General features: G+C 31.8%; 1 pseudogene; it reads right to left on the bottom strand.

Annotated features, from left to right (window-relative positions):
• Positions 1 to 734: 734 nt before the first annotated feature.
• Positions 735 to 10,062, bottom strand: LOC148781864 (uncharacterized; annotated as a pseudogene).
• Positions 10,063 to 11,203: the final 1,141 nt, after the last annotated feature.

The raw sequence follows: 11,203 nt of genomic DNA, 5'->3' as shown, positions 1-11,203 counted from the left end.
TTTTTTCCAACCAACTGACCTAAGTCATTAAGCACAGATCGGTATTAGCAAACCATCGTTTGCTTAGTATGATCCACGAGGGACCACACTCCCACTGAATTCATGTTACACGATATTATTTCATTTTAAAAGCACTCATAAGGCCTTTAAAGGCCACATAGACTCAACACTGTTTGGATGTCTATTAAAATATGAGAAGAAAATTTTATTTGCCATTTTCCATATATGCCTATTTGGATGCATTGCAATAAATTATAAATTCGTATTTTTTTTTATTTTTCTCATTACATAAAAAAGTTTGACGAATCTTGATTTTTAAATGTGTTATTATATGCGTTTGATAAACATATAATTTGGAAAAATATAAATTATTCCATGAGCACAGAGAGGAGAAAGAACAATTATATTTTTAAATAAGATAGTTTCACACCATTTTCATAACCCATGAACGATAACCCTAGTAATTAATATTGGAATCCGAAGTATTGGAAATTTTGCCACGAAAGAGAGTAATAGAAAACATGAATACAACCAATTATATCTATGTGCCATATTATACTCAACAGTGAGCACAATAGTCATCCCAAACTGCTTTAGCAATATGATCTCGCAGTTCGTCGCCATATTTTTATTAGCCTAAGGGTTTACATCATTATGTTGAATATTTATTCCTTCAACTGATCCACGTGCAAGATCCTTATCATACTCCTCATATAGTCAATCACTACCACTTGTTATAGTCCAGATATGATTATGTAAAGTGAAGCAGTAATGACTATCTTAACTTGTGTTTCATAAAGATATGTTGTTGCCACTTTTAAGGGAGGGAATCTTTCCTTCAACATTCCAAATGCACGTTTAATAACATTCTGAAGAGATGAATGCCAAAGATTGAATAGCTTGTTCGTATTTTGTGGGACTAAAATTCCCCAATCATAAGCTTTCAAATGATACCTCACACCCCTAAATGGAGCTATGAAGTTTTGTGTGTTTGCATCGACAATATAATATTTATCTGAATGCATATAAATGACAAAAGTTATAGCTATATATATATTCTAAAAATAACAAATACTTTCGTAGGAAGTGGACGAGGACTATGACATTTATTAGCAACCTTGAAATGAAATTTAAATATTCCATCAAATATAAAAAATTTGAAGGTAAGGAAAATAACCGTGATTGATTTTAGTGCAGCTTTTAACACAGAAGATTCCGATGATTATCCCTCCCACCCAGTAAGTACATATACAAAAGCGAATGTCAAAAGAACAAGCTGCCATTACATTTTGTGATAAAAAGATTTTCCTATTCCGATAGGGAGCTTGCTCTTCAACATCAATACTCACGTTAATATGTGTACCATCTATTGCCCCAATGCAAATTTTCAACAAGTAAAGCAATAAAACTTAAATTAAAATCAAAAGATACATAAATTTAAAATAAATACCTTGAAAAAAGGATAATACATGCCTTTTTTTGTGAATTTCTATAGGTATGCTACTTGAAGGTAGATGAATATAATAGAATGATAATTTATATATTGCATTGAGAACTCTCTCAAAATGACGACTAACGGTTTCACCTTAGTGTTGGAACCTATCTTGGATTATACCATTGCTTGAGCTCTTCCCCATGATGTATAAGAACATTGCCCATGATGTATAAGAACATTGCCAACTGCATTTCAACCTTTACACCTCGAGTATCATTCAGAAGATGTCTACTTCGAAGAATCTCACAAAAGTTTTGAAATACATTTAACTATATACGACAAACTTCGAAACAGTAACAACATGGGCATAGTCATCCCAACTCAAATCATTTTGGTTAATAAGGTTCTTCGTGATAAAATATTCCTTTTTAAGTGTAGCCCAGCGAGTTTTCAATTGTTGTAGAGTATTTTGAACATCAAAAATTTTATTAAATGCATCCCAGACAAACCTCCAATCCTCTTTCTCCCTCCAATATCAGACCGCTTCCTAGCAAGATGTAATTTTTTCAATTGTTCAACCATGAATTCATCGCGAGCTGTACTCCAATTTGCTTTCGTTGGATCTTGAGGGTTGCTCTGACATCACTAAGCTGAATGATACCCCTCTAACACTTGTCAAACTATGACACAATCTTGACTTTATGTAAAATGGACGCTCTAGAAGTTCACATACAGGGGCATCACACGCAAACTAGATTTTGTGTAGCTATCTCATATTATACACTTACACCTTCATGATAAAATATACAACATTGTTGGAAATTCAACATAAAATGTACGTTAATGTATGTTGAAGTACAAAAAATGAGGGGGAAACTCGTTGGTGTAATCAGTCGTGATTAGCCTAAAAGTTTATCTCAAAAAATTAATCAAACACTTCTAATACATAATAATTTTCTATACAAAGAAAAAAGCACAAAGCAAAAAACAAGATCACAAATTAATAAGTGATAAGTTAGTTTTTCTTAGAGATAGAGATTTAAATTGGTTTTTCTTAAAGAGAGAGAGAGAGATTTAAATCAGTTGGTTTTTTTTAAAGAGAGAGATAAGAAATCAAACAACCATAGTACCAAATGCGATAGTATCTATGGAGATAAAAATTAAGGTTTAGAAAAACTGACTACTTAACCAAAGCAGATTTCGCAGACTTTTGAAATGATGAAGATTGTACCTATTTTTGCTTCATGGTCGGTCACTGATTTCACAGTCAGAGTGTGTAGTAACAAGGTTTGGTCTAAAATGAGAATTTGTAAGAGTGTTCTTATCACCTACAATGAATAGTGATGGCTGTACCACTGCTTGTGTCAAGATGAATTATAAGCCTTCATTTTATATAAATCCCCATTTATTTATCAAAAACCTCAAAAAATCAACAATTTATATTGGTTTCAATCTTAGAGGTAAAGTCTCCAGCATCATAAAAAACTTATTTCTATATATAGTGAGAGTACCTTGATGGGCAAAAGACGTGAGACATCCTTTAAAAACTTTACTCCGCAAATTTATTGAGGTTGTAAACCATCATTTCCAAACCTACCTCTGAAAACCTTTTGAGTGATTTGATGAGAGAGATAAAGAGCTGTGAGACCTGCTTGAGAGTGGGAAGGTTGGGCAGGAAGGCGAGACAAGGGAAGGAAAAAAAATTTAAGCGAAAAAAAATTTGAGGCGAACGAAAATTTTTTGCCTCAAATTTTTTCGCTCACGGTTACGGGCAAATTTGGCTTAGTGACATAATTTGTTTTGATGGGGAATAAAATCTAATGGGGTTATCCAAACGGTTCTTGCTATTTGAATTTTCTTTTACAAAAATAAAAATAAAAAAATGTTCCAATTTTGGGTACATCCAAATTGGCCCTAAAAATTGTAAGATGGTTTCTCTACCTAAAATTTCAAATTTCAAGTTTTTAAAGAGAGAAACTATCTTAAATACATGGGGTATTTTCATCCTAAAACTACTTTCTTACTCAGGGGTGATACAAAAATAAATAGAGGTTAATAGTATGGTTTAAAAAGTATTAGGGTTGGACATGCCTAGAAAGTAGGGTCCCCGCGGGGGGGGGGGGGGGGGGGGGGGGGGGGGGGGGTGGGGGGAATCTATAATTTTTTTTTATTTCTTACATTAATTATTCCAAGTGCATATGGTTTGTTTTTTTATATTAGTTGGTCGGTTGATGATAAAATTTGAGATCCTAAAAATAATCGCACACTGGATTTTACCCATTAGAGAGAATGGAATATATGGTCTTTTGTGCTCCCACGGGAGCATAAATCTTTTTGGCATAAAAAGTGAAAGACATTTGGAATGTCCAAAACATAACATTTCCAGTGTGCAACCACCCATCATGTCTCCCTCTCCCTCTCTCTCTCTCTAAGTGCTATTAGATGGACGGCTCCAATTTAACAAAAAAAAATTCAATTAACAATGCACTATACTTTAAAAGGAAAGTTTCTCCAAGAATAATGGAAAAAAAACATAAACCATAATCATAGTCTCTTTCCACAAACGTTAGTTTCAATGATGAAATTTTGTGATTTTCACATATCATCATGTCATTGTCGTTGTAACTTTCAAGCTATTTTTGTGGGGTCATTTGTCACTTTCCATGTACTTATCAAATGCCAACCATGGTGTATAAATAATTTATTTAAAAAAGATATATAGTGAAATACCTCTCAAGTGTTTTGACTTTTGATTTATTGCATCATGGGGTATGTTTATGCTACAAATACTAAAGTTAGTAATATATTATTTTGGGTGACACCTAGAACGATAGATTTTAGCTATAGTTATACATTTTTGGGAAAATAGCAAGTCAATTATGATAGACCAGACCTCCCGGACTGGGGACTGGTGTCTTTGGCCTTTGGCCAGTTCAACTGGTTAAATAAAGTTGTAGATTTTTTAATAGTATTTTACAAAATTAAACTATAATTTATATTTTCTTTTGTTTTTCTCAAACTTGAATCCAAGTAATTTGACAAAAAATCGAACCAATTTTGACTGAATTTGATCCTTTACTAGATTGATAGCTGGTCCAACCCCTTTATAGATCACTAAGGGGGTCAAATATCGCAATTTACCTTAGAGGGTTTGCATTTCAATTATTATTTCATGGAGGTACTTTCAAACTATATCTTACAAATATCCAAATTGCTCTTGCTTAGGGTAGTAAACCCTGAACAAGTAGGGGCATTTCAATAATTTAATCTATCCACAATAAGCATTATTTAGTTAAGATTACAAACGAGAGGATAAATTATTAAAAGGAGAAAGTTTATATAAGGTTGCAACCTTATACCGTTGAAGTAAGGTGCACCTCAAAAATCCTGTACTGGAGAGTGTTTCGCCATAGGGAAACCCTCAAGCTGATTATCTCGACCTTGAGATTAATGGACATGAAGAAACAAATAATACAAAGTTCAAAAAATAGTGCATCTTGCAACAAGTTATCTGGGCCGTCTATTTTCAATATTTTTCAAGTGTTTGTTGATCTGCTCAATCTGTACTACATTTTAAATTTAAAATTTTATAACTGATGATAAAAAAAGATTTTGCTTTCATAAAATTTTCGACACCAAAACGACATCTCTAAGTAAATTTTATGGGTGCACCTTACTTATCCAATATAAGGAGGTAACATTGTACAAACCTCACCCTTATTAAAATATCCCTACCTGTTTAGGTTCCCAAACTAGAAAAGGAACAAGTTGGGTATTTTTTACAATATTTTTTGGGATATATATGAGGGAAATGAAAATTTTATAGGTGCACCTTACTTATACAATATAAGGAGGTATCATTGTATAAACCTCACCCTTATTAAAATATCCATACTTGTCTAGGTTCCCAACCTAGAAAAGGAACAAGTTGGGTACTTTTTACAATATTTTTTAGGAGATATCGGAGGGAAATGAAAATTTAAGAAGTACACATCTTTCAGTGTTAATTTGGATGTCTTAACCTTGAATGGTTTTTAAAGGTATGTGGCCCGCGAATATTTTCCCTATATTTTTCTTCGAAGCACAAGTCCAAATGGCCATAGCAGAAAAAGAGAAGTAGTTTTTCTGTATAACAGAAAGGAACTTAATTTAAATGTTTGATATCATTATCAAAGTTTTTTCTCAACTATTTGATATCAACTACATGAATCTTGGTCAGCTATTATGCTCTTTCAACGGTCATAACCTCAATAAAGCCATATGTCCACATATCTTTTCTCACTCCTTCCAATCATATCCTTTTGAACCTATCCCTTGCATTTTTTTAGCCTTCTGCTGAAATCAACTCGTACCTCCTAATATGTGTTATACTAGGTTTGTGTTGCACATGGTTAGCCCACCCAAGTCCACTTTCTCTTATCTTATCGCCTATTGGAGCCAGTCATATCTAAGTTCTTTTAAATGTATTTATTTCGAATTCTACCCCTCCTAGCCACTCATCCATCTTAACATTCTCATCTCAGCTACACTCATTATATGGGGATGTTTTTTTTACTGTTCAACATTCCGTCATATAAATCAAAGCTGGTCTCAAAGTTGTCCTATATCACTTCGCAAATCAACAAGGTAGCCCTCAATTAAATTCAATATTTTAAAACTTGGATCGTCAAGGTGCATTGGCCCTCCAAAGGACTGATATGAATCGGCCATATCAATGATTTGAATCAACAAAATTTTGGTAAAAATAATGATATCAACGATTCAAAGGGGGGGGTTGGGAGACCCAAATTTCCCAACCGATGATTCCGATCCGGATCGGGATCCAGTCACTGGGATTTCAATCAATAGCGTGGTTTTTTCCCACAAACGAACTCAAGTTCAATAGAGTGATGCAAAGTAGTTATATAAATAAAATTTACTTTTAAAATATATTACTTTTAAAATAGTTTACTTTTAAAATTAGATCATTCATATCATGGACAAGAAAACAACATGAAATCCATATTGTCCAACATGAATGCATATCTCTCATAGGGTAAAGGTAATGAAGCCAATAAACCACAATGATCCCGTTTACCAATGCGACGACAGGCTATCAATTCACAACCATGTAATTGCCATTAAATATGACACCCATTTACTTTATACAAGCTTTTTACAGTTTATTAAATGGGTTTATTGTTGTTTTGCATATATTGGTTTCCATGATTGGTTGTCGGAGAAACCACTTTTAAAAACTGGGCAGGGATTAGGTGCGTCCAGAGACTTACCTGCTATAGTGAGTCCACCATTCTGAGATTTATATTGGAGATAGATATCGGATCTACAAATTACACATTTATCATTTCGACCACCACTATTAAATAAAATTTGAGTCTTGAAAATGGTCCATTTTTGTACTTTTTATTTTGGACAGTTCTTTTTAATTTTTCAAATATCATGAGATATGCACTGTTTTGGAGCTCCAAACTCATTCTAAGCTATGCATTGGCTTCATATGTAATTTGGGACTTGAGTCCCTTGAAAATCATGCAATATATGAGTGAATGGACCCATAAAAATAAAAAAATAAAATAAAAATTTAACTAACTTGATTGAATGAGTGGGGCTTCTCATCAATTATTTTAGAGCGGGTATACTATGCTCTGTTAGGAGCATTACACATCTACTCCATCACTCAAAATATCTTCTTGTGATGAGTTTTTTAGTTTGAAATTTTGGAAACTACTTAAGAATCACTGGATGATTATTTTCAAAATAAAAGTTTTGAAATTTGAATTTTTTGACACTCAAATATTACCCTCCAAAAATTTTACGGTTTTTATTTAATATTGAAACATTATTTTGTCTCGTACATATAGATATCAATTCATAATTTTTTTCTTTTATTTAGTGAGCTGGTTACATCCCCGAAATTTAGAGTCTTAAAATTACTGCTATATGGGCTTTATGCGAGGGTGTAAATGGTCAGTATAATCCGGTGGGCGTATAAAATCTTTTGGCATTTTTTTATCTTTATTTTTTGAGAAATTATCATAAATATACCTTAATTTTTGACAAATTAAAAAAAAAAACTCTCAACTTTCATAAATATTGTCCGTACCCCTTTTCATCAATTTTAGCATTTAACATACTTCGAGTTATCATGGCATTTAAAATGTCGTATAAAATGGGGTAGTCATTATGGAGTTTAAAGTACCGTAATACTAGGGCTTTACAATTATTTTGATCAAAATGTGCCCAAAAAAAAGTGTAGATGAGGTTTATGAAATTTAAGGATTTTTTTTCCAATTAGACGAAATTAAAAGTATGTTTTTCATAATTCCCCTTAGTTTTTTGGGTGCGGGTTGGATGGTATTTGGAACCTTGGATGTGAAGGTGCCAAAATCGACCCACCCTTAGGTTATTTTTCTCCTCTAAATGTGGGTGTGGGAATAATTAATTTATTAATTTTGCATTTGAAAGTCCCACCTATTTGGATTCAACAACTCAGCCCTAGGGTTGGTGGTAGACCCATTTTGTTACCATCAACCAAACTATGACGGTTTTGAGCTCCTTGAACATGGCATATCAAGTGAGGATCTAGATGGGGAAAAATATTCTAACTTGAGGACAAAAACTTTTGGTGGGTCAGTAAGAACAAAAAACAAAAGAAAAATAGACAATTAAAAAAATAATAGAATAGTCAAACTTATACTTATCATGCATTTTATGACTCCCTCCTTCTAGTTGTCTTGGTTTGGTTTGAAATAGTATGTGCATGGGTTTTACTTTTAGGGTATTTATTTGGGCTTTGATGCTTACTAGGACAATGGGGGCAATTTTCCCCGGTAAGAAAGTGATAGTTGAGGATGTGGGCCCATGCATCATTGGGATTTGAGGTACAAAAGCAAGGAGAAATAGAAAATAATTTGAGGGAAAATAAATATATAAGATACTACAAATTGAAAATAAACAGTAATTTCGTTTATCATTATTATCATCCAAACTTCATCGCATGGTCACAACAGTTCAGTACTGTTTTATTTTTAATTTTTTATTTACTTATCGGAATGATCTGAAATTTGGAAGATGCATACATCTTAGTGAGGCGTACCTAATAAAAATATGAAAAAATCATTTGTAATATAAATTGATTAAAATACCCCTATAAATTTCTAGAGATATTTTGATTAATTTATATTTTACAAATTATTTTTTTCATATTTTTATTAAGTGCACCTCACTAAGATATATATAGGTTTCAAATTTAAAGTAATTTAGATTTGTAGAAAAACAATGAAAATTGAAACACTATCAGACAACTATGACCGTGCAATAAAGTTTGGATGGTAATGAGAGTAGACGAAATCACTGTTCATTTCGTCTATGGGCGTTGGGAAGAGTGTTCATCTCTCTCTCGATATATATATATATATATATATATATATATATATATATATATATATATATATATATATATATATATATATATATATATATATATATATATATATATATATATATATATATATATATATATATAATATGGGATTAGCCTACTAGCTTATATGAGCCCAACGTTCTATATTGAATCTGAGCCGATCTAACGATCACAGATATCAGGCGGTGTTTGAATTTTAGTTTCATTTTCTACAAGTCCAAATCACTTGAAATTTTAGGCGTGTGTCCATAAAAAATAGATGAATATTTAAAAAATATCAAAAAAATATTTTACATGAAATAAATTGATCAAAATACCTCCAAAAAAATTTGAGAGGTATTTTGGTTATTTTTTTTATGAATATTTTTTTATATATATTTTTATTAGGTGCATCTTGATGAGAAGAGCACGCACCTAAGTTTTCAAATGATTTGAATTTGTAAAAAAAAAAGAAGTAAAATTTAAATACTATCATACATATGTGATCGTCAAATCGGCCTAAATTCAATCTGAATCATTGGTCTAATATGTTCATATTAACTAGTAAGCTAATCTTTTTTCCCACATATATATATATAAAACAAAAGGCCAACACATCACCTAAAATAAACTAATCCTTTTTTCCATATATATATATATATTTATATATAAAAAGGCAAACACATCACCTAAAAAATAATAATAGTTGAGTGGACAAATCAACCGATTTAGCATTAGAGTGGGGACTTTACAATATTTGTTTCACCCCTCGAAAAGAAATTACAAATACCTAAATTGTCCCTGCTTGTTTCAGTTATTTGGCCCCACTTGAACGACTATGTCAAATAACAAATAATACTCATATATGTTCAGGATTAAGAATCCATAAAAAGTTTTTCATATTAAATGTATTGTTTTGGGTTCTTAAATTGGAACAATGAGGGGCATTTACCTTTTGTTTGTTTGCGCCAAAGCGAAACATGCCAAATTTCGAATGAATGCTCTGGATATATGCCTAGGAACCTAAAATACATTATTCATAGGACCTCTGAACATGTTCTCCTTCTCATGGACATATGCTTGACATGGAGAGGTAATATAGTTATTTATCTTGAATTAAGTGGTATGATGAAATGATGGTAAATAATACCACTTGTTTAGAATTAGAAACCTGAGATTCACTCGTATTATTTGAATCCTTGTTACGGTTCTTAACCCTGATCATCTAGGAGTATTTACATCATTTGATCTGATAAGCTTAAGGGAAATCAAATTACTAATACACATTAAATCTCAAAAAAGGGAATTTAAGTGTATGTAAATGAGATTTTCGAGTACCTGAGTGAGGATAGTCTTATAAAGTAACCTCACTAATACTAAAAATTAATTTGTTTTATCATCTTAATGATTTTCCAGATAACCATTATGAATCATTCAAATTTCCAAGAACAATTTTGATAAAAAAGAGAAAGAGAGAAAATAAAAGGGTTATTGAAAACACAAAACCAAAGTTATTTTCAAAAAAGTAAAACTCCCATTGCACAATTCTAACTACAAATGAATTTTTATTACCATAAACAAAAAAAGTGAATCCTAGAAACCCAAAAAAGTGCTAGATTTAAATAAGTGATGGAATAATTGGAAAAATTGGGTTGTGGTTTTTAGGGGAATTAGACTTAAACAAATGATTTAAGGACAAAGTTCAAAAGTACAAGACTTAAAAAAACTATTTTTTGTGACACAAAATTGCAGGTGTCAGTGGGATTAAAAAATAAAGAAAAAGATGTCCTTTGTGATGCTGACGTGGAGTGAGGAATCCAATCCCCTACCGCACTAGATTCCAGATCCCAGGAGAGGCATCTCCATCAGTATCAATGGAGCGTAATGCTAACTTTTAAAACGCCCTTGTCACTTCAAATAATTGCAATTGTGCTCTCAATTATTTTGGAAGGGCGCCAAAATATATTATACTCCCACCGGAGTATTCTAACAGTGTTGGACTACGCCGGTGAGACAACCCGGACTTTCCTGAGTAAATCGGGCTTGGGCCCGAGTATTAGAGTTTGGTGGTCAAGCTTGAGACCTTCAAAAGAATATAAAAAATCCAACAATAAAACAATTATTTGTAATATATGATTTTATACTTTCTATAGTTTTGGCAAAGATTTGGAAGTGTTTTCACTATGAATATTTATTTTTACATTTCATTTTTATTTTTATTTTTATATTATCTAAAAAATTCTTTTGGCCACAAATTGATTTTTTCAAATCCATTTTTCAGTATACTTTTTAAATCTCATTTACATATGCTTTATTCAAATTTACTTTAAACATATTTTTTGGAATTGTTTTTGTATTTTTTATTT

This window comes from Amborella trichopoda, chromosome 6 (assembly GCF_054954075.1).
Source record: "Amborella trichopoda isolate Santa Cruz 75 chromosome 6, AtrichopodaSantaCruz75HAP2 v2.0, whole genome shotgun sequence".
Lineage (NCBI taxonomy): Eukaryota > Viridiplantae > Streptophyta > Magnoliopsida > Amborellales > Amborellaceae > Amborella > Amborella trichopoda.
The sequence above is the reverse complement of the archived record's forward strand: the minus strand, read 5'-3'. Positions and strand labels throughout refer to the sequence as shown.